This window comes from Monomorium pharaonis, chromosome 1 (assembly GCF_013373865.1).
Source record: "Monomorium pharaonis isolate MP-MQ-018 chromosome 1, ASM1337386v2, whole genome shotgun sequence".
Lineage (NCBI taxonomy): Eukaryota > Metazoa > Arthropoda > Insecta > Hymenoptera > Formicidae > Monomorium > Monomorium pharaonis.
Genome location: NC_050467.1, coordinates 12,791,772 through 12,816,485, shown reverse-complemented (window position 1 = coordinate 12,816,485; position 24,714 = coordinate 12,791,772). Strand labels below are relative to the sequence as shown.

At 38.2% G+C, this 24,714-nt stretch overlaps 1 protein-coding gene and 1 long non-coding RNA gene across 8 annotated transcripts in view; both read right to left on the bottom strand.

Annotated features, from left to right (window-relative positions):
- The window catches only part of LOC105832507 (protein TANC2), a 208,645-nt gene that overhangs the window by 145,931 nt on the left and 38,000 nt on the right, over positions 1 to 24,714 (bottom strand). The gene's annotated exons all lie outside the window — the stretch shown is intronic.
- LOC118648904 lies at positions 21,862 to 23,940 on the bottom strand. Its single transcript, XR_004965493.1, has 3 exons — positions 22,464 to 23,940; positions 22,310 to 22,381; positions 21,862 to 22,076 (listed from the first exon to the last, which is right to left on the bottom strand). It is a non-coding gene; the product is annotated as an uncharacterized LOC118648904 (long non-coding RNA).

The window sequence follows — 24,714 nt, the reverse complement described above, 5'->3', positions numbered from 1 at the left end:
GTATAAAACGTCGATACCGCTGCTTGATCGGCGCGTGCCCCCCAACATCGATACAATGTTCCGTTAGGGGGGTCGTCCCTGGTTTCTTAGGGTCCCCGACGACTTCCGACCTTAGAAACTCAGCTAATTCGCGACTTTCCGCGGCCGATAGTTCGCTCAATCCCCCCTGCGAGGTGTCGGGCGTTAGACTCGCGTTCCTTGCGTTGTACCACCCCTTCTCTCGGCGCCTCCCTAGCACCGCTCTCGCTGTCCGTCCGCTGACCGCCGGTCGCCCCCCCCCCCGTTAACGCGGCCGATAACGACCGGGTGGTCTCGGTCTCCAGAGAGAACTGTCTCGTCGGGTCATCCCCGAAAGCCCATGTCTTCACCGAAAAATTCACGACCATCCCGAAAGCCGCTAAAAAATCCATGCCCAGAATGCACGATAAGCCGACCGTAGGTAGTGCGTACGCCCTCACCGTTTGTTTCCGATTACCCAGCTCGAACGGGATCTCTACCTCCCCCCTCACTCTTGTCGTTTGTCCGGTCGCGGTGGTCACCCGCCGATCCGCGGCCGGACGGAACCGAAAACCTAAACGTTTCACCAAATCAATCGTCTCCGCCCCTAGTATTGTGCGGCTCGATCCGGAATCCAACAGCGCACGAACGCCATGGCCCAATATCTCGACGTTAAGAAAGGAGAGATAGGAGTCCCTCACCCCGAACGAATTGTAGACATAGTCGGTTTGAATCGTCGCGACTGCATTTTCGGGGCCGATAAGTGCAGGAGTCGGACCGCCCCCGAGTCGCGACCCCCCTACTCGTTTCCCGGACACGTGGGACAAGTGCGCGTCGTGACCCCGGCCCTCCCGCACCGATAGCAGTGCATCCGCGGGGCCTCCTTACAATCGCGCGCGTAGTGTCCCGTTCCCTCGCAATTCCAACACTTTCCGGTAAGTGCCCGTGCCCCGCTCGGGCCCGGCGTCGCCGTAGACGTACTCGGGGCGGCCGGCGTGGCTTGCGCGCTCGCGTCGCCACCCGCGGCCGGTCTCCTTTCCTTCTTGTTTTTCGCCATTCCGCTCCCCCCCCCGGGGGGTCGACACTCCCAACGCGGCAATCGTATCCGTCGTCCGTCCGTGACGGTTCCCTTCTCTCGGCGGCCGATACGCGAGATCCGGAAATAATGACCTCTCCGGGGGTGGCGGGGCCCGGTAAGTTTGTGCGGCGCGGTGACAGCTCTCCGCGCGCGCAGTCAGCAATTCTAATGCGTCTAAATCCGTCACCGCTTCCCGCGGCACCATCGCCTGCAGACGCGGTAGCATGTGGCGGTGCGCGTACCCGATCTTCTCTGCCTCGCCCCATGGCGGCGTCAGTCGGTCGAACATCGTGCCCAAACACGTTAAATAGTCGACGGACTCCCGCTCCCCCTGGGTACGGTGCATTATCTCGTCCCGTAGCGCAAATTGGAAATCCGGGTCTCCAAAGCGCACCCATCACGCGGCCTTAAACGCCGCCCAGGTCGTCAAGCGCGCCTTCTTACCCCGGAACCAGTGCAGCGCGATCCCCGACAAAAAGAACGGCAGACAACGCAAGATATCCGCATCGTCCAACGGAATGAACTCGCGCCCCTCCTCGATCCGTATCAAGAACGTCTCGGCGTCCTCTCCGCGCGTTCCCGAAAACTTCAAGTTCCATTTTCGCATAATATTGTATGCGTTACCCATGGAACCGCCCCCCCAATCCCGGGAGTAGTGTCCCCCGCTTTCTTTCGAAGGCCTCGCGTGAACGTGGCCGATCGGCCCCCTCGCAACTTCATATGGGCTATCCGGTCGGTCTCCCTCCCCCTCGGGTAGGACTAGATGGTCCGAGTCCGACATCTCACGGCTCTCGGCCCCCTCCGCAGACTCGCCCGTGAACGCGGCCCGTCCTCGGCGCAGTAATCGAAGCGCTAATACGGAGTCCGATCCATCTGTAGATAACCGGCGCCGCTCTAATCAGCTGTTCGCGGTCGGCGGTGAAGATCCACGAGTCGTCTCCCTCCCGCCGGTTCATGCGGTCCCCCCGGGAACGCTGTGCGCGTCCCTGTTATCTCGAGCCGCCTCACGGCGCCCCGCGCCCGCTCAACCCGACGCCGGTCGCGAATGCGACGGTACACCCGTCGTGGATTACGCGAAAAGGACCAAATCGCCAGTGGTAAACGCGACTCCCGCACGAAAGTATCCCGTTGATAACGACAATAACTAAAAAAAAACAGCACAATACAAAAATATTGGAAATCAATATCAAAGGTCAGTTATAATGACGGTGTTTACACAAGCACAAAAAGAATAGGTACGCGTGTGCAAATATTCGCCCCGTTCACGAAATCAGTTGGTCGACCCGCGAAACAACACGTCATACGATAGAGATCCGAAGGTATTCCGAGAGAGAAAGGAAAAAGAAAAAAAAAAGTTTTTCAGATACTCCGTTCTGAAAGGTTAGTAGCAAAACAGTCTCTCCTCACTAGGAGGGACCGACAATAATAACCGGGCGACCCCCCAAAAAAAATCTTTTAGAGCCAGGCTCCCACTAAAATCGAGTATTAATTTATCGATCCCATCATCACACGTCAATACTGAATAGCCGGTAAAATGCCACGAAAAAGAAAAAAAAAAGTTGTTAGGATCCACACGATCGGAAGGCAAAAAAAAGAAAGGAAAAAAAAACACATTAATTAACCGTAAATCAATCCGAACGGTCTCATAAATCAATAAGTCACGAAAAAGAAAAAAAAGAAATCGATAAATCAAATCTCTCACCTAAATGGCATAAGTCACATAAAGATAATAAGGCACACAATTCAAATATTCAGCAATTAAATCATTGAATTCAGTAGCTCAAATAAATCAGATACATTAGCGTACACCGAGGGACGAGAAATAAGTTCGAACAATATTTCGTATTTACGGCGCTTCTTTTCCAATACTCTGCGTGCTCGTAACAAAACTCTTTTCGGAAATCACAACATCTCCGTCCTTGGTAATGTGAATCTACGCTCTACGTTACGGTCTCTCTTCCCAAAGTTTTACTAGCGGCCTTTCGGCCGGAAAATATTTACGTTCGAGCAACTCAGTACAAGCAAACAAAAAAAATTAATAATCAGGAACACGACGTGATCGACTCGTGGTATCGTTATTGCGCGTTTTCCACTTTGGCCGTTTGCAATTGGCCCTCCGATACTCAATTCTACTTCCCGGTATTTAATTCGTCGTGGGAAGAAGTCTCACTCGTACTCCGTGCTCTCTTCAAAGGCTCGATAATACAATGTGAGATAGAAATGGAAAACTTTCAGGCGTTTCTCACTAATATCCTTGCACGCTTTATCGCCACTTATTTTCTCCTCCTCCCTCGGCACTCGCCGACAGACACAAGAAATAGCAATATATCACAAAAAAATATATCAAGATCAAAACACAATATAGTAAATAACAGAAGTCATAAAAAAAATATCACATCATATATCGATCGCAAATAATATTCATAATATCATAGGAGCGTACGCCGCGAGACGAGAAATAAGTGCGAACAATAATTCGTGTTTATAGCGATCTCGGGGCATTCCTTCCGTTTCTTTCCTTCTTCAACACAATAGGCTCGGCGATAGCTATCTTACTCGCTCGTCAACAAGATCTCAAGATCACCAAAATCTTCCTTGAGCCATTCAACAACACAGTGAACGGTACGAACTCGAACGCGCTTCGAAATTCCAATCGTTGTTTTCGTCCTCTCGCTAATCCTTGCGCGGCCCGAAATTTACTCTTACTCTCGTATTTTAGCTCACAAGAAAAGAAAAAAAAAACTTCGCTCGTACCGACAAAAAAAATTCTACAGAGCCTCTCTTTGCTCGTTTATTTTACTTAGGGAATTGCCCTCGCCACTTATTCCTCTCTCGTCTTCCGACGTAAGCCCGACAACCAATATAAATGTTCAATAACGTCAAGTCAATATAATTCACAAAATATCAAACATAATATATGCAAAATATCATCAACCACCAACGAGAAAGGCTCGAAGGTGACAGCGGGAAAAGGGGAGACCGAAGAGAAAAAAAAAAATAACTCGGAGCCCCCCTCCTTTTCCCCGCGCCAAGCGCTCGACCCGATAGTGCGCGATAACCGCCTTGCCCCCTTAACTTGAGGGCCCCACGTTGGGCGCCAAATTTTGTCACGACTTTTCCTGACCGGAAAAGCCGCGGGCAAAACAATAAGACCGGCTGGGTAACCGATAACCCCGATGCCGTGTTTGTCGCGCTCGAATCTCAGCCACACGCTATCGCGAGAAATTGTTGGGCGCCAGACGCGCTCGACGACGCGTCAATTCGCGAAAATCGATACGCCAAGGTGTCCTCGATCCTCGCGCGACAATCTCGACCAGCTCTACCTAACGGTAGAGGGGCGGGGTGAATCGTAAGGGAGCAGGCGACTGCGGTAACACGAAGGGGCGGACGACACACCAGAAAATTAGACTCCAAGCTTAACAAATAACGAACTTTATTAAAAATAAATGTCGGACAGAAACAATAGTATCACGGGACGCGGCATGCGGCGTTCCGACAATGCAGCGCCCCGGCGCGAATTAAACCAAAACGAAACGCGGACGATACGCGGGAAGCTCCCGCGGTAGGCGCGCGGCCGACAAGGACAGACGATGGAATCTTCCGCGCACAATGAATTTCGGGCGTTCGAACGTGCCGACACTCCCGGCAACCATAGAACACGACCGCGTGTCTCGCGGGGGTCACAAAATAATCGCCGGCCGCTGCCGCACTCCACGCCGTCGCGAAACCGGAAGTCCCGTCCACCCGCTACTCGCGACGCGATACTCGCTCGCGCGAGGGCTTTGCGGCGCACACGGTCGAGAGGAAGCTCCGACGGAACCCGAGCGTCCTCACAACCGTCCTCCCCGTGGCTCGGCGCGTTGGCGTCCCGCCCGCTTGCATCCGATAAATCCCCAATTACTTACGCGAACGTATGACCGCCCTGCGGCCCACGCGAATCACGCACTAACGCAAAAACGGATGCAGAACGGGCCCGGAGACACCTCGCCGGCCGGCAACCGCTCACACTAAATTATCCTGGCTGGCCACCTCACCGATAACGTCCCAGGCGATGACCTCCCTCGTCTCTAGGCTCGTCCTTTGACTCTCGTTGAGGCCTCGCACAAGCCACACCGATAATTCACCAGGGATACGATACGCAACTTAACGGCTGGACCGCTCGCACGCAAAAGCGGGGTGGATCGCGGTCGATCCCGGATCGACGCCGCGACCCCCCGTTCGGTCATGCGCATTGTTTCCGCGCCGCGACCCAATTGCTGCAAGGCACGCAGTCCTGCGTACGCAGGGACGTGCGCGCCGTAATCCTTCCGGGGGCCTCGCAGGCCCCCGCGAAATTTTCTTTCACCCGCTAGGCCACTTCCCGAGCCGGGGCAGCGCACGCGGAGACCTCCGTTCCTCGCGAGAGGACTTGACGCCTCCCTCGACGCGTTTGGTCCCATCCGGGCTCCTCCACAGCCCTCCGGGACGTTCCGTCGTGGTGTTGGCGGGCACCGCCGCTTTAGGCTCCGGCCGTGGCTCTCCCAGGGCCACGCCGAATTCCCGTGCGGGCCGCGTGCTCGTCTCTCCCGGGCACCACTGGCGTCCTTCCTCCTTCCCCGCATCGCCGTCGCTCTCTCTCTTCCTCTCTCGCTTTCTCGCCAAATTCCATCGAGAGGCGGTCGCCGCGCAAAGAAATCAAAAATATGTAACATTAATAATACGCTCGCTAGGCCCGTCGCGGTTCCCCATGGAGATCCCCTCTCGCCTCTCGCCTATTTTCCCCGTACGGCGCGAATTCGCAGCCTGTGACGGGGGAGGGACGCTGCTACCCGTGGCAGCTAAGCTACCACGTCACAACCTATATAAACATAGTTTATAATATAAAAGAGAGTTTAACCTTGAACCCTGGACGGGTCGAGGCGTGAAGAAAAGTTTTAGGTTTTAGGTTTTAGGTTAGATTAGGTTAAGAAGAAAAAGAAGACATAGAAAAAATTAATGATGATTTATTGTATAAATGAGGATAACTCGATTAAACTAAATCGATTAATAAGGAGTCTCCTGGATTAAATATGATATTGATATCGTCGTTATTTTCATTTTGTAATGCAATGTTAACTTCATCATTATTTAAAAATGTTTTCGCATATCCATTCCACTTTTATTTGCAGATACTGATAAGTTATAGCTATAACAATAGTTAAAAAAATAAAAAAATACATATAGATTGTTACATAATATAATATATATAATATGTATTTTATAACGCATATGTATATAATAAGTGTGTATGCACGCGCGCGTGTATATGAATGTGTATGCTTTTATAAATAATAAAAGTATTACTGAAATTGGAATTTTTAACGCTTGTAAAATCTTGTTATTTTGTAATTTTTGAAAGGCTTTGTAGAAAGAAAAGAATATCTTTGTCGTCTCTTCAAAAATTGTGCTAACCCTCCCAGTAGTATTAAATCATAGTAAAAAGCAGATAATAAAAATCTAAAGGAACATATACAATTGATAAGGTAATTATTTAGAATATGGACTTCATCACTTCCAATATCGATTAAATTATGCTCAGTCGACGCATTTTGACAAGAAATGAAAGAATCTGGCAAAAAATGCGGCAGTCTGCCTTGTGAAATGAGATATTAATCGTTAAAGTTGACGATTTGACACTTGACAGGTCATGAAATCTGTCATACTGACAAAATAAATTCAACCAAAAGCATAAACAGTTCAATGCAAAGTATTATTCTTTGCTTTAACCAAAATATATTGTACTTTTTGTATTTATACTTGGTTAAAGCAGAAAATATATTCTCTGTTTTAACCAAAACTACAAACAGTTATAACTAAAATTTTAGTTATAACTTTATGACAGATTTTATAACCTGTCAAGTCATCAACTTTAACGATTAATATTTTGTTTCACGAAGCAGACCGCCACATTTTTTGCCAGATTCTTTCGTTTCGTGTCAAAACGCGTCGAATGAACATAAATTTATCGATATTCGAGGTGGAACTCGTATTCTAAATAATTATCATTAATAATTAGATTTATACTTTTGAGCAAAACAGATCCGTATTATAGTAAAAAAATTTTTACGCAATCACTCAAATTACATATAAATATATTTTAATATTATTAAATATTAAATTATTATACATAAATAAGATATATATATGTATACACATGCAATGAACATAAATCGAGTAGAATGAAGATGTGAATCACAACTTTTTAGTAGCAATCACTTATGTACATATACACATATATCAATTCTTCGTAAGTAAAAATTCCAACCGATTGGAATTTATGTTATGTTTAAGTTTACAGCTATTTCTAAGAGCCACCGCACAAGCTTTTTCGTAACACGTTACGTTACGTTAAGTGCTCCATAAACCTAAGTTTGTACTTAAAATTAAACTTACATCAACGCACAAAGAAACTTTTAACGTAAGTTCTTAAGTTCTTACGTTAAGGATTTCTTTGTGCGTTGATTTAAGTTAAATTTTAAGTACAACTTAGGGCCACCGCACAAACTCTTCCATAACGCGTTACGTTACGTTAAGTACTCCATACGAACTTAAGTTGTACTTAAAATTAAACTTACATCAACGCACAAAGAAACTTTTAACGTAAGTTCTTAAGTTCTTACGTTAAGAATTTCTTTGTGCGTTGATTTAAGTTAAATTTTAAGTACAACTTAGGTTTGTATGGAGTACTTAACGTAACGTAACGCGTTATGGAAGAGTTTGTGCGGTGGCCCTTAGGTTCGTATGGAGTACTTAACGTAACGTAACGCGTTATGGAAGAGTTTGTGCGGTGGCCCTAAGTTGTACTTAAAATTTAACTTAAATCAACGCACAAAGAAATTCTTAACGTAAGAACTTAACGTAAACCATAGAGCTTGTATTAATGGAGGGGCCTTGGTGCATCGCGACGCGCGCGGGGAGAATCGACAGAGAAGTGGATATATTCTGTCATTTTTCGTGTGGGAACAGGTTTGTAACTATACAATCTGAGGCCCGATTGTCAAACTCGTACGAAAAAAAAATTGCTTACAAAAATAACACTGTGTATTCATTAAGTGGTACATAATTTAGAATCTAAAAGATGCATGCCAATTAATGAATACACAGTATTACTTTCGTATGTAAAAATTTTTTGTACTAATTGTAATAGCCCGAGGCCCAAGTAGGCCCTTTAAACAAGTTTAATAACATCGATCTTCTAGAGCTGGCCAATCATAACCATTCCATTCTTTCGAGGAATGGCTGTAGTTGGCCAGTTTTATAATTCCGATGTTATTAAACCCGACGTGTAAACGTAGTCACAGTGGATCTTAGGCCTGGTCTATAATGGATGCCCAGATAACAAGCTCACGTCATTTTGACGTCCCAAAATGGTCATATCTGGTCATATGTCGTCAAAATGACCATTTTTTTACATGACCTAAAATTGACATCATGATGTGACGTCATTTCAAAGTCATCCCGTAGGAAAAAATTATACAAAAATCACTGCACAAAAAATTGCATATTTTTGTGCATGAATTTCTGCAGTTTTTACAGATTTTTGTACAAAGTTTTCGCCTTCAGAATTTTTCTGCAGAATATTTTGCAGAATGCATATATGCCTATATAATTTTAATCCTTAAATCTCATTTAATTAAAAAATTTGTCTTAATGACGTCTTTAATTAAGATATGTCTTTAAAATATGTCTGTAATGGTAAAAAATTTTATTATTGATGTGATTAATTATTACATTAATCCCATAAAAAATACCGTATGTACCAAAATTATACTCGCGAATAGTGTTATAAAACTTCGGAAGTTTTTCTTTTCGCATACGCTAAGCTGCGCGCGACTCAAGCGGTTAGCAAAACGCGCGGAGTGGGGATAGCGTTGCAACGTGACCGGTGACTGGTTGCAAGGACTTCGTTCGGACTGGGCTGCCGTATTATTAGAAAGTAATGCGTAATGAAAAAAACGCATCGATTATTTAAAAAGTAATGCGTAACTCAGACAGTACACAATATTTAAGATAAATATTTATAAATATTTATTTCTATTTATTTTTTAAAAATATTATAAATATTTTATACATATTTTATATAAGTGAGTCCCAGATGCGCACAGTAACAAACGGACACCACCAATCAAATTCTATAAATTCATCCTAACCCTAACCAACCCAGCAATCTGATTGGTGGTGTCCGTTTGTTACTGTGCGCATCTGGGACGCTCTCTAGTAGAAGAACGTGGTCCGAGTCGGACCGTCCGACATCGCTGTTCATTTATATAGTACTCTATATCTCTGAAGTACTTTGAGTAAACGAGTTTGGCTTGAATTATCTGATAACATTCTTCGGCGCCTGATTTTCTGTCTAATCTGAAAATTCAATGCTATCTGAAATCATCCACCATTTCTGCGCTTGGTTTGGAGAGACAAGCGATGAAATTTTGCTGATATATTCCAGTCATCTTAGCTGAGTTGTAATGCATAGCTACCGTATGGCTGCCTAATCACCACTTAAATCGCTTTATTAAGAAAAAGACTACGTCATTCCATGATGTCAAAACACGGTATATTTCATAACGTCAAAATACAGTACATTTCGTGACGTCAGGAATTTGTGATATCCGACCGTCATTTTAACGTCATAAAGACGTCATTTTGTGACGTCAAGAATAGTCAGTAAATGACCATTTTGGGACGTCAAAATGACGTAAGCTTGCTACCTGGGTATCGTAAGTCGTATCGTAAGACATTTAATCAATCACGTTCGCTTTTCTTCTCTAAGATCAACTATGATTGGCTAGATTTCTTACGACACGACTTACGACATCTATTGTAGACCAGGCCTTATGCCTGTTCTACAATGAGCCGTAAGTCGTTGATCGTAAGAAATCTAGCCAATCATAGTTGATTGTAGAGAAGAAAAGCGAACATGATAAAATTATGAAGTAGAGTACTTATCTCAGTTTTCTTATACCAAACATACAACTGCGTACAACCTAGCATCACTAAGGCCCGGTTCCACAACTCACGGTTAAATTAACTGGCCAATTATTTCATTGGAATTGACCAATCGTATTTGTCGTTAAGCAAAATTAACAAATACGATTGGCCAATTCCAATGGAATAATCGGCCAGTTAATTTAACCGTGAGTTGTGGAACCGGGCCTAATACGGCTGACTACGATAAACTTAGACTAGACAATTGTATCTAGAGTTGGAATATATTTCAGTATATCAGCATCGTCAGCGCCACCATTTGGTACTACATTTCTAACAGATTTTTGCCTCACTCAAAACCACAGAGATCGGTCTCCTGGTTCTAATCTTCATAGACCTAGTTTACACCGAGCACTTGGTACGCGTATCAAATAGTAAATAACTAGTGAATGTGTTTAATCATTGGCTGATCAGCTTAAATTCACTACTTGATACGCGTACCAAGTGCTCGGTGTAAACTAGTAGATAGGTAAAATTTCTTACGACCAATGACTGACGACATCGTAGACCAGGCCTAAGCAAACATAATTGATTAAATTTCATTCGCGTACACTTGACCGGAAGTGAACGTTTTTTTAAATAATTGCTATATGTAATCGTTTGTATTTCGTATGAAGAAGTTTGAAGTGCAATTAAAAAGGTTTATGAGTCATTTGTTTATTTATAATTAATTAATTATTTTTTCACCCGACACTTAGCCGGAATATATTAATGAAACAATGAAGATTTAAGCTTTAAGCTGTAAGAAATTGATCAATCATAATTGAATATTCTTATAAAAATCTACCGTGATTTCAATTTCTTATGGCTTAAAGCTAGAAATGAAAGATCGGATAAACATCTATTAAACGTCGGAGCCATCTACGTCTAAAATAACGTCTAGAAATATCTGATTTAGATGTAATGTGATTTTGTGTTATTGTGTTTCTTTAAAACCTTACAATAACAGTCTTTATACAATAACAATAAATTATTAATAAAAAATTATTTTAAGCTTCAAGTCATTCTCGATGTCTAATAGATATCTAATAGACGTCTAAGTGAATGAAAATAATTTTGAAAAGACGTCGCATTACTTTTTAAGTAATTAATGCAATTTGTTTATTTCCGGACAGCACACAATATTTATAAAATATTTACAAAATATTTATAATATTTATTTGAATGTTTTATAAATATTTTTGTAGTTTTAGATTTGACAGATCGTAAAGATTTATTATAAATATTATAAAAATATTTATAATATAAAATATTTATAAATATTTACAAAATATTACTACAAATCTTTATTTTTTATTTACCATAAATATTATATAAAACATTTAGTCCATATTTTAATAATACATTGAATAAAGATTTTTTTCATGTATATAAAAGGGAACGTCCCAGATGCGCACAGATCGAAACGGACACCACCAATCAAATTGCTGAGTTAGTTAGAGTTAGAATAAATTTGTAGAATTTGATTGGTTGTGTCCATTTCGATCTGTGCGCTTCTGGGACTCACTTATATAAAATATGTATAAAATATTTATAATATTTTTAAAAAATAAATAGAAATAAATATTTATAAATATTTATCTTAAATATTGTGTGCTGTCTGAGTTACGCATTACTTTTTAAATAATCGATGCGTTTTTTTCATTACGCATTACTTTCTAATAATTAATCTGATTTTTTCCATTTTAGATTACTTTTTTAAATAATTAATTAGTAAAGAAATAATTACTTTTAAAAAATTAATAAGCAAAATGCATTATTTTTTAATTTAAATTTTTATTACTCTGCATGAAAGTAATTTATTTTCTAATTAACTTTATTTAATTATTAAAAATAAATTAATTCTAATTATGGTTTGCGTTAATTTAATATTAATTAAAATTAATTAAGAAATAAATTACTCTCATGTAAAAGATTATACCTATTAATTATGTATTCAATTCTGCGCAAAAGTGCTGCGCGCACGTTTGACGCTTTCGACGCTCGACGTGTTTGCATACTGGGGGTCTATTACAGTTCTTAGGTGAGATCACTCACTGTGAAAATGTGAAAAGTGAGCTACAGTGATTGGTGTATATTGTTAGTTCTAAAAGTATACACCAATCAGTGGAGAGAGTGCTGGAAATGTGAAAAGTGAGTAAACTCACCTAAGAACCGTAATAGACCCCCTGATCCGTGTCGCGTGTGGGACTCTCATCTCGCTTTCCGGCGTTTTGGCGCTGGATTTTTATCATCAAGCGTATGACCGATCGCTTGCCGCTTGCGTTCTTTTATCGTGTCTGATTATTCTCTTTCCGCGATCGTTGTCCGTCGAGATCTGTGTATGTGATCGAACTCAATCGTGAACATAATAATATTTGCATTAGAAATCAAACACATGTTCCCGCCAGCTCGAGCGGCCGGCATCTTGATTCTTGATCGAATTTCGATCCAGCGTACGACATGATCGGTCGTCTGTGCGTTCTCTTGTAGTGTGTGTCGTGGCGTTTTCGCCCGTCACAAGGGCCGGAACGGCCCGACCGGGAAGAGTCATTTAGGCCGAAGTCACATGGTGCGGAATAGAGCTGCGGAATAGAACGTGCGTCATAGAAGCAGCCAATCAGAGCTTTGCCGCATTAGAATGTGTTGATGCGGCAAAGCTCTGATTGGCTGCTTCTATGACGCACGTTCTATTCCGCAGCTCTATTCCGCACCATGTGATTTCGGCCTTAGGGCCGTGCCGTACCTTAAGGGGGGGGGGCGACGACCTTTCCCCTTTTGGCTAATTTAGTTTTTAAATTAATAGCGAGCGGGTGGAGTGGTATACCAAGACGACCAATTATAAATTGAGGAGCAGCCATCGAGGGACTGTCGAGGGAGAGCCGAGACGACCGAGCGTCGGGACCCCGGACAGCCGAAGGACCATAAATCATGTCAGATATTCAGGGTGTTGATACCGCATACGAGGAAGGTCGTGGGGCAGTCACTGCCGTTATGTCCTGTTTTAGAAGGAGAGAAAGGAGCAAAGCAACCAAGAGCCGCCGGAGATGACGCCGGGGAAATGGTGTGCACCCTTACGCCCGTCAGCCAGGGTGGAGGAAACCCCAGCCGGAGCGGCCATCACGGCCTCGAAGAGTCGGCCGGACGGGGCCTGATCACCCCCGAGCCAGTCCGGTAGGAGCCAGAACCGCAAGAAAGGCCGTCGAGGCGTGCGAAATACAACCTTCAAATTGCGCGACGTCAGGAGGCGCCCTCGGACGCTTGGATTCTGCAGGACGGGCGGACTTATACACACAAATTACATACTAAAAGTTTCTTGAATTAAATAAATATTGTTTCTAAGCTTTCAAACATTTTATAAATTTATGTATTCGTAAATCTACACGGAGAAAATTTTATAGAAAAATTATGTATAATTTATTATTTACGATAGTAATCACGAATTGTAAAAAGAAATTTCAGAGAATTAAACCATATAAGTGGTATAAAGTTTTACATAATAAAACATAATAAAAATTTCCATAATTCCTTCTTGATCCGCGTTTACTACTTACCATAGTAATTTTTATTATAAAGTTTTCTCTGTGTATTATAAGTCGATCACAGGGATTAATTTTATTAAAAATATGAATTTCCTAGTTATTTAATTTTTAATTAAAAATATAAAAATAAAACAAAAATTTTATTTGGTTGTTATTTCGATTTTAATCGATAAAATTTTGTAATGTTTTTTGAAGAAGTATAAATTCCTTTTTCGAGCACATGATAACGGTTTTTTTTTTAATTTGACAATTTACGACGTTTAAGACTATTATCAAAAAATATATCTTTTATTAAAAATAATTATTATTTATTAAAAAAATAAATTTAGTAAACGCTTCTTTAAGCATTAGAACTGATATTTTTCTGTACACATGTATGTACACGTACACACATACTTTTTGTCGTTAAAAAAATTTTATTTTTATTTAAAAAAGTAAGGAACTATCATAACTCAAAGGGAGAATCCAGCATTACGCGTCGCTCGTGCGTAGCCATTGCTGCTTGTTGTAACAACTCCCCCCGCGCGCCTAGCAATCTCAAGGCTCAAGCGCTGGCGGGGGCGGCCGGGCGCTCGGTGCGCTTGCATTTGCTGGTAGGCCGGGCTAATACAGTAAATACAAATCCATAACTCGTCAATTATTGCGAAAATGGAAAAAACGGTAAAGCACTTTTCTGTTCAATTTAATGCGCTCTACCTGCTCATAAACATCCCATAAAAAAATACCAAACACCCTGTATATGATATATCTGTATGATATTATAGGCTCGTGAAAATATTTGCGCGTGTTCTCTTGTTGTATTTCCTAACCTTTTTTTGCGGTCGGAAGCTTGCAATGTTCTATGTTTGCTGGGAATTTTCTCTTAAAATTTACCTTCAAAATTATGGTAATCATGGAACAACACGGACTTCAAAGAATTTTATTGTGCCTTTAGTGAAATTTAGTAAAATTTTAGTAAAATCTAACTAAACTATTCTACAATGCAAAATATATGAAGACTAGAACCAGGAGACCGAACTAAGCCTGATTTCGCCTCCAAAAGTGAGGCGAAAATCTGTTAGAAATGTAGTACCAAATAGAGGCGCTAGCGACAATAATTCACCGTAAAAATATGTGGTATAACAACGAATTGTAAGAACGCAAATATTTGACAATAAATGCAAATTTATAATAAAAATCTTAGCAGTTTTACATTTAGAGTACTTATCTCAGTTTTCGTATACCAATATTCCGGTGTATCCCGGTGTATCAGCATCGTCAGCGCCACCATTTAGTACTACATTTCTAACAGATTTTTGCCTCACTCAAAACCAGAATTTTTTACTATACTTTTAGTAAAATTTGATAGAATTTTACTAAAATTTAACCAAAACATTTTACTATAAAGACTTGAACCAAGAGACCGATTTCCGTGGTTTTGAGTGAGGCGAAAATCTGTTAGAAATGTAGTACTCGATCTCGCATTTCTCCCTGAGTGTAAACTAATAGACTAGGGCCTATTCTATAATGCAAAGTCTACAATGACAGTAGTAGTAAGGTTAGGTTAGGTTAGGTTATAAGCCGCAAACCATAAGAATTGATCAATTATATTCGATTATTCTTCTCGCACTCGACTATAATTGGTTAGTTTTTACTACTACTGCCATTGTAGACCTTGCATAACTTTGAATGACAGTGTTGATATCGTTACATTCAAGGCCTGGGGCTCAATTCTGTACCGCCTACCGACAAGTATCGGTGTCGTTGCGCAGATATTTTACATGGCATAAAACCTGCGACACCGATAGTTGTCGGTATGCGGTACTGATGCGGTACAGAATTGGGGCTCTGTAGATGAACGACGGGAGGAGAAGGAAGGTCTTTTCACTCATATTTAGTCATTTGGCTCAAAAATAGCCGGGGCCAATGTATCAATTCCATCTTCCCCACATTCCACATTTACTACTATTCATTCACTCTTATCGTACAGCAAACACTACACATACACTTTATGGTCCCAAAATGACGCTCATGCAAAGCCGGCTTTGTACTAGAGTGGAAGAAAGGGCCCTTTCTTCCACTCTAGTCGTTCATCTAGAGACCTTGATTACATTGTCGTTGCACACATACTATAAATAACAAAAAAAGCTGCGCAACGATACTGAATTGTCGTTAAGAGTTACAGAATATCGATGTCGTTAATGGTGTCGAAAATCGGTCGAAAAATATCGATAAAAGCTATTATGTAACATATGTAGCGACAAATATCAAACCGACATTTGTTGAATATACAGCACAAAGCATTTCAACATTGCAAAAACGTTGCAATCTTGCGGATTGCAATGCAATATTGCAGAAACATTGTATTACCATGGCCCAGGTAGCAAGCTCACGTCATTTTGACGTCCCAAAATGGTCATTTACTGACTATTCTTGACGTCACGAAATGACGCTCTTATGACGTTAAAATGACGGTCGATTGTCACAAATTCCTGACGACATGAAATGTACCGTATTTTGACGTCATGGAATGACGTGAACAATATGTTGTCAAAAAGATCTCTAAAAGATATCCTGTTTCTGAAAATAATAACATAAAGAGACTTTTAAAAGATAACATATAATGTCAGAATGTTAATCAATGCGTCGTTTTTTGAGAACGGAAAGATATCATGAAACTGATATCTAAAAGATTTCTTAAATCGGATATCTTTATACTGCAACTAAAGAAAAATAAAATAAAATAAAAATTTCATTTTTTTTAAATTATTTTTATCAACAGCACATACTAAATTTAGGAAAAATTTTTATTAATTAATTAAATTTAAATTATATTATTTTATTTTCTTCTTACTTGCCGCTGGTAGGTTTGAACTCGGGACCTTAGGATTACGAACCTTGTACTCAATCTGCTACGCCAGTTTGAATCATCGATATGGGTACTTGTTATTGTCTACATATACCTATGTGTTATAAACTGACGCAATTATATTATTTTTTATAAAAGCAATTAAATTTTGCAAAACATATTAAAAATAAATAGCATAAATTTATTTACTTACTAATTTCATTGTTAAATTTATATTTTTCCATAACCTTAATAATAAAGGATAACATTTTCAAGAAACTTAAATGAAATTCTTCAATGAGATATCTCAAAGACCGCTCTTAGTCTCTGATAAATGTTACCATTTTGACATCATTTCCAAGATATCTAAATGTTTTCTTAAAAAAGTTCTCTTAAAGTTAAATATAATATGCTTATATATTATGCTTCCCTTACGGAAAAAACACTCTAATTTTGAGAGTTTACACTCAAAATTGAGTGTTAATACTCGATTTTGGGAGTTTACTCCCAAATTTAGGTGTATACGCTCAAATCTTGAGTATTTACACTAAAGATTGAGTGTTTATACTCGAACATTGAGTGTGTACACCCAATGATTGAGTGTTCATATTAAAGTTTGAATTTAAATATTGAATATTTGAAAGTATACTCTCAACATTTGGATATGACACTCAATAAATGAGTATACTTCCAATATAAAGTGTGAACACTGAAACGTACACTCAACATCTATCAGTTGAAGGTATACACTTAATATTGAGTGCGCACTCTCAAACATTGGATTAGAAAATGTTAAATAAAAATAAAAGCAAGAAAAGCAAGTTCAACCGAGATTAAAATTAATCTGCATTGGTAGAAATGGACACAAAACGAATATCTAAAATAAACATTCAACTATAGAGTGTTCAGCTGGCTTTGAGTATTAATTTGAGTATTACTTTCAACTTTGATGTTTGCCATCTAATTGAGTGTTAATTTCAGTGTTATTCTTAAATTTAGGATTAACATTGAAATTAACACTCAATTAGATGGTGAACATTCAAGTTGAGAGTAATAACACTCTAATTAAAAATAAATTAAAGAGCGAACACTCAAGTTGAGTGTTTACACTAAATTGAGTGTTTACCCCTTGTCCCAAATTATACTCAACTTGAGTATTTTTTTAAGTGTTATTTTTAGTGTTTTTTTCGTAAGGGTTATGCCTTACGCCTTAAATCTCATTGTAGACACTGCTTTAAACCGTGTTTAAAATACGTCTTAATGACATCTTTATGTCCCGATTTTGGATGCGTGCTGTCTGGGAAAATAATCGTTAGATCATGACTGAAATATGACTGCGAAATGACGTCACATCATGACGTCAATTTTAGGTCATGTAAAAAAATGGTTATTTTGACGACATATGACCAGATATGACCATTTTGGGACGTCAAAATGACGTAGGCTTGCTACCTGGGGGGTTTGCTAACTTTCAATAGCAATGTTCAATTAAATACCTTCTGAATTTTGTTGAATTCTACTTTTTACGAAATGTCAATATTTTTTAATTCTTTTCAATCTGATGTTTTATGCAGGGATTTATATAAAATTAAATACCTATATAAAATTTTACAAAAGAACAAATATTCCAAATAAAATATTATAATTATATATTATTTGTATATGTGTATGTCGCGCGCGCGCGCGCGCGTGTGTGTGTGTGTGTGTGTGTGTGTGTGTGTGTGTGTGTGTGTGTGTGTGTACATACACATACACATGTATACACCGAGTTATTAAATACACTTCCAGCTAGAAAATGACGCAAATTTTGTGCAAAGTTTTCAACAAACTCGAGCAAACCTTTGCAGCAAAATTGCAACAAGGTGTGTTCCCAAAAAGCTTAGCTTTTGCTGACAAGGCTTGTCATAAATAATATAATCCCAGATAGCCAAATGTGTTGAAGCATAAAAGTGGCAAGCCTTGTCGGATTTGTTTGCCGTTGGACCTAGTGCAGCACATATTACATACAAAACTTTATACGTTTAAAAACTATAATTTCAATAATATAATTAATTTATTCGTATATAAATTAACAATGTTTTGTTAATGATATTATTTGAAATTGTTACTGAAATTAAAGGTTTGATAAGAAACATTGTATCAAAATTATTAAGCTTAATATTGGGATAACTATTCGTATTAGCGATGGATAATCAACGTGAAATATCATACCAATAAGCTAGCCGATTAATTACAAAATCGTCTTTTGTAACTTTTTTCTTAATAATATACATAAATAATAGATTAGTAATATTATTAGTTATTATTGGTTTGTACTTATTGCTTTGTTTAATGATGGTTTTAGAGGGAGCGTCCCAGATGCGCACAGTAATAAACGGACACAGCAGGCTGAGTGAAACGGACACAGTAACAAACAGACACATACCAAACGGACACAGTAACAAACGGACACAGTGCAAAACGGACACAGACCAAACGGACACAGTAACAAACGGACACAGACCAAATGCGCACAGACAAAACGGACACAGTAATAAACAGACACAGTAACAAACGGACACAGACCAAATGCGCACAGACCAAATGCGCACAGACAAAACGGACACAGTAATAAACGGACACAGTATTAAACGGACACAGTATTAAACGGACACAGTAACAAACGGACACAGTAACAAACGAACACATACCAAATGCGCACGGACCAAATGCACACGGACCAAATGCGCACGGACCAAATGCGCACGAACTTACCACATAGTTGCAACTTCTCAGGGCATCCCTACCGACGGGGTGTGTGCGGGACGGGGGGAGGGCGAAGCCCTCTTGCACCCCCCCTCCTGTGTGTGTGTGTGTGTGTGTGTGTGTGTGTGTGTGTGTGTGTGTGTGTGTGTGTGTGTGTGTGTGTGTGTGTGTGTGTGTGTGCAAAGCATTCTCTGCACTACATGGGTTCGCGACTGTGTCCGTTTATTACTGTGCGCATCTGGGACTCACTCGTTTTAGACAGTCTCGAGAAAAAGGCGTTAAGGCCGGTTTCACCATCTTCGATTACCTTAACCAACCGATTATTCCATTGGAACCTTGGATTATTCCTTAACCAACCGTATTTGTCGTTAAGTAAAATTAACAAATGCGATTGGTCAATTCCGATGAAATAATCGGTCGGTTAAGATGGTAAAACCGGAGATGATAAAACTGACCCTTAAAGATATAAGAATAACTCACATAGTACGGAATATTACGGTAACATTACAGAAATATTATTTTTTCATTACAATATTACTGTAAAATATAGTATAAATATTGCAGAAATATTACAAAAGTATTACTACAGTATTAAAATGTCCGTCGAAATGGATTACATATAATGGTAATATATCACAAATGTATTACTGTAATATTTACGTAATATTTTTGTAATATTATTTTTTATTTTTTATTTTTTAATATTTTTTAAATATAATATATTTAAAGTATTAGTTTCCAAATAGATCACAATTTCCATCAAATTATTAAGGTTATGGAAAAAGGTAAATTTAACAATAAAATAAATAAATAAATAAATAAATTCTATTTATTTTTAATGTTTTGCAAAATTTACTTGCTTTTATAAAAAATAATATAATTGCGTCAGTTTATAACATATAGATATATGTAGACAATAACAAGTATTCATATCGATTAGTCAAATTGGCATAGCAGATAGAGTACAAGGTTTGTAATCCTAAGGACCCTGGTTCAAAAAGCCTACCAGCGACAAGTAAGAATAAAATAAAATAATATAATTTAAAGTTAATTAATTAATAAAAATTTGTCCTAAATTTAGTATGTACTGTTAATAAAAATAATTTTAAAGAAATGAAACTTTATTTTATCTTCTTATTTCTAGTTGCAATTTAAAAATATCCGATTTAAGAAATCTTTTAAATATCAGTTTTATGATATTCTTCTGTTCTCAAAAAACGGCGCATTGGTTAACATTCTGACATCATTATGTTATCTTTTAAAAGTCTCTTTATGTTATCATTTTCAGAAACAAAGTATTTTTCAGAGATCTTTTTGACAACATATTGTTCATTGGGTATATGTCTTATTTTATCCAACAATATAACAATATCACTTAAAGTTTCAGTAACAAAAATATTATTTAAACACTATTTACTTTAAAACGTTGCTTAGTAAATAAATAATATGAAAAAACAAGCTAACCTCTTCATTCCTAATATTCAAAGGAACCATTTTATGGATCATGTACCCAGATAGCACAGGACGTCCTCAGGATCATCCAGAATATGTCCCGGGATGTTCTGGGATCTTGTTAGGATATAATAGTTGTATTATTGTAAATATTTTATATAAATATTTTATGTATAAATTTGACTTCTAAAGTAAGTTTAAAATGTTAGATTCTGTAATAGTATTAATATAAATTAAAATTTTACTCATGTCTTGAGGACATCCTTGGGATGTCCTGAGGATATATGTATTCTAGCTGAAAACGTTATTCTTAAAATATTGTATAAAGAGTTTCATTAGCTACAAAATGTCTGAAGATAAACTTCAATATAATGACTGTATAAATACCAGACATTTTAGATAGCACAGAATATTCTAAGAATATGATATCCTGAAAGTCCTCAGGACATCCTCAGGACATTCTAAAACAATCCTCAGGATATCCTAAGACAGTCCTTAGGACGTCCTAAGAGAGTCCTCAGGACATCCTAAAATAGTATTCAGGGACATTCTGGACGTACAGTAATTTTTGAAAAAGACGGGTAAATTAATATAGCAAGTGAGAAATTTTTGAATACCGTACGTATTTCTAAAATGTATTGCAAAATCAAATGTGTAAAAATGTTGACTTCAAAGTCAGATTGGATGTCTGTACTTATTGAAACAATATGGCATATTAACAATACTAAAAAATTATAAAAGATGAAATTAAATAATTTTTTTATTTTATTTTATCCGAACGGCGCAAAAACAGTTTTTTTAATAAGTTATTCTACATGCTATTTCGCGCGCATATGTAAAAATGATTCTAAAAAATTGTAAAACCTTATATTTATTTATAAAAATATAAGTTAACTATATATTATATATAACCTAAAAACATCCGTGTGCTATCTGGGCATTAAAAATTCCTCAGAAGATTGTTATTTCTCTGCGAGATATTCTGTAACACCTTTAACATTTTGAAAAGTTGGATCTAAAAGTGCTACACAGACATAAGTTTCGTGAATTGGAAATCGCTTTTTTAGATTCTGAAAAATAGTATTTTTAAGTTCTTTTACAATAGATGAATCATCTTCATTTATACACATGTTACTCTCAATTTCTGCCCTGGAAAGGTTAAAGAAGGAATTAAAGTAGCGGTATAGAAATTCCTTTCAAATTTATTATATAAAATAAATTTATAATGTAAAAATACAAAAGCTGCATGAATTTGATGCATTTACTAACACACATTTTATAATATTACCCTTAATTTTGAATTTCTTAAAAATATTCATTCAAAAATATCTTACAAACCTAAATAAAAGTGCAAGGTTGATTGTTGGATATTCTACTCCAGAAAAAATTTCTGTTGCTGTTTTAATGCTTGTTAAACAGTTTGCTATATCTTCCATCTCTTGCCATTCATTGTCTGTAGGAATTGAATCATAACGTCTAATCATTTCCAAGAAGCGTATTATTACTTTTAAAAAATAATATTTAAATTAAAATTTATTAACACAAAACTAATAAAATGTAATTAATAAAACGTTATTAATTTAAATATAAATTTTATAGTAAAAATAGAAAAATTTACAGTAATATTTTATGTAATTATATTCAAATTAGATACAAATTTTGTATTGCACATAACTCTTAGTTTACCTTTATTTTTAAGTAAACTTGACAACATCTCTAATGTATTATTCCATCTGGTTGATACATCTTTATGTAGTCCTGTCGAAAATATCGCAAATGCAAAACAACTCTGCGCATATAAATGCTCATTACTTTGGGAAAGTATAAAATTAAATCTTACATCAGCTTCTAAAATCTCTTCTAGATTCTCAGCATCGAATATCCTATTAATGTCCTCTTGCTCAGATAATTCTTTTGTTTTTTCAATATCGAAGGTTTTGAAAGCAAGAATTTTTATAATATAATACTTCTAGCTTTAATTATAAGACCATGAACTTCTGGTAATTTAGAAAGAGTGTCTACTGTCACTAGATTGTGAAGTCCGTGTGCAATACAAGGTACCCTGTCATATTTCATATCTCTTGCGGCTTTTATCATATTTGTTCCTCCATCAGTTACAAGAGTTATAACTTTATCGTTTAAGTTAAATTGTGTTAGTGCTTTTTTCAATACTGCAATAATGTTATTTGCAGTATGTGTGTGTATGTGGTAAGAAGCTTGTTTGTAGCGTACATGACTCCAACTGCATTTCTGTGGGCGATATCCAATGTAAAGTGAAAGTCATATATGGAATATAACAATAATTGTCAGTACATGCATCCACGGTTAGTACGATTGCATTTGGGTTATCTTCATTTATTTTTGCTTTTACAGCAAGTACGCAGTCATTAAGTACTCTTGAGAGCGAATTGCGAGATAATGTACTTGGGTGTGGCAGATCAGATTCATTTCGTATAACACCATGTATTGTTAAAAAATCTTTTAGTCCATCTTTTAAAGTTTTAAAAATGGGATGAGATCTCTACAAAACCAGATAATTATGCTGTCACTTAGTTCTTTTTTTTGTTAATATTTTTCGAAGATGTGGACGATTTATTAGCTTGTAAATGAGATTGAAAGAATCTTCTAATATTGGCTTTTTTATTTGACAAATGTGTTGATTTGATGTTATGTTTTTCTGTCAAATGGGCCAGTAAATTTCCACTTTCTTTGTATCTATATATTTTTCGTCCATCAAGATCCATAAAACATATTTTACAATATACGCGGAATTTATCAACTACAATATATTTTTCATCATCTTTAAGCATGCCAAAATGTTCTCTGGCGACACTTCGAGTACAAGTGGTATTCTCAATACTCACTACAAGATTTCTATTTTCTTCCAGTTCATTATTAATTTGATCTGACTCATTAACTTTCTTTTTTGTAGACATTTTCTTCTTTAGTCACAAAGTTGTAGTTTAATAATAATACAAATCGTGAAAATTCAATCTTCTTCTTCTTCTTTAATATATTATAGCATCCGTCTCTTTCACAGGAAACTGGGGGCCAACTAGAGCCAAGGGACCAACGACCAAGGGATAAAAAAAAGAATACTGGGACAATACATCCGCAAGACAAAAACGAGATAAAAACGATATAAAGCACAAAAATGTAGAACGTAAAAGTTGAATGGAGATAACAAAAAATCGGCCGATTGTGTCAGCCACATTTAAAAATTCCAATCAAGAACATGTCCACACATGTTCATCCAAAGACTGTAGAAAATACAATAACCCTTAAGCCTTGTTTACAGAAATCGCCAGCAGCCAATTGCGACTTGCGACAGCTAATGAGCACCTAGTTTCTAGTTAAAGCTCGACAATCCTTGGCTGTCGCAAGTCACAACTGGCTGCTTGCGACTTCTGTAGACGAGACTTAAGCCTCGTCTACAATAAGTTGTTAGTCTTTGGTCTAGGTAAGAAATCTAGCCAATCACAGTTGATCTTATTGTTAGAGAAAAATAAGAAAACATACATTGTAGAGTAGGCATAAATTCAGCGCGCAATATTAATTTTTAGCGGCGGCGGCGGCGTACGCCGAAAATTTCAATAGTGACGGCGGCGGAATCGGCGATATCAAAATTTACGGCCTATGTAGTTACCGTCAAACCGCATCATTGGCGCCATTTTCTTCTTGTGACATCTGATAAAGATTTTCAACTTACAACAATACAAGTATCATACAACAGCATAGTTTTTAATAGCGTTGAACATGTCGAATTTTGTGCCTGGAAACTACGATTTACGGACAGCATCGATTTTTTGTTACCATTTGAAGAAAACTGCTGCAGAATCGCATCGAATGCTTGTTGAAGCTTACGGTGAGCATGCTCTCGGTAAATCACAGTGCTTTGAGTGGTTTAAAAAATTCAAAAGTGATTTTGACGTGAGAAACAAAGAACGTGGAAGACTACCGAGAAAGTTCGAAGCGAATTGCAAGCATTGGATAAGGATGACACTCAAACGCAACGATAACTCGCGGATGAATTAAATGTGACACGAGAAGCCGTCTCTATATGTTTGAAAACCATGAGAAAGATCCAGAAG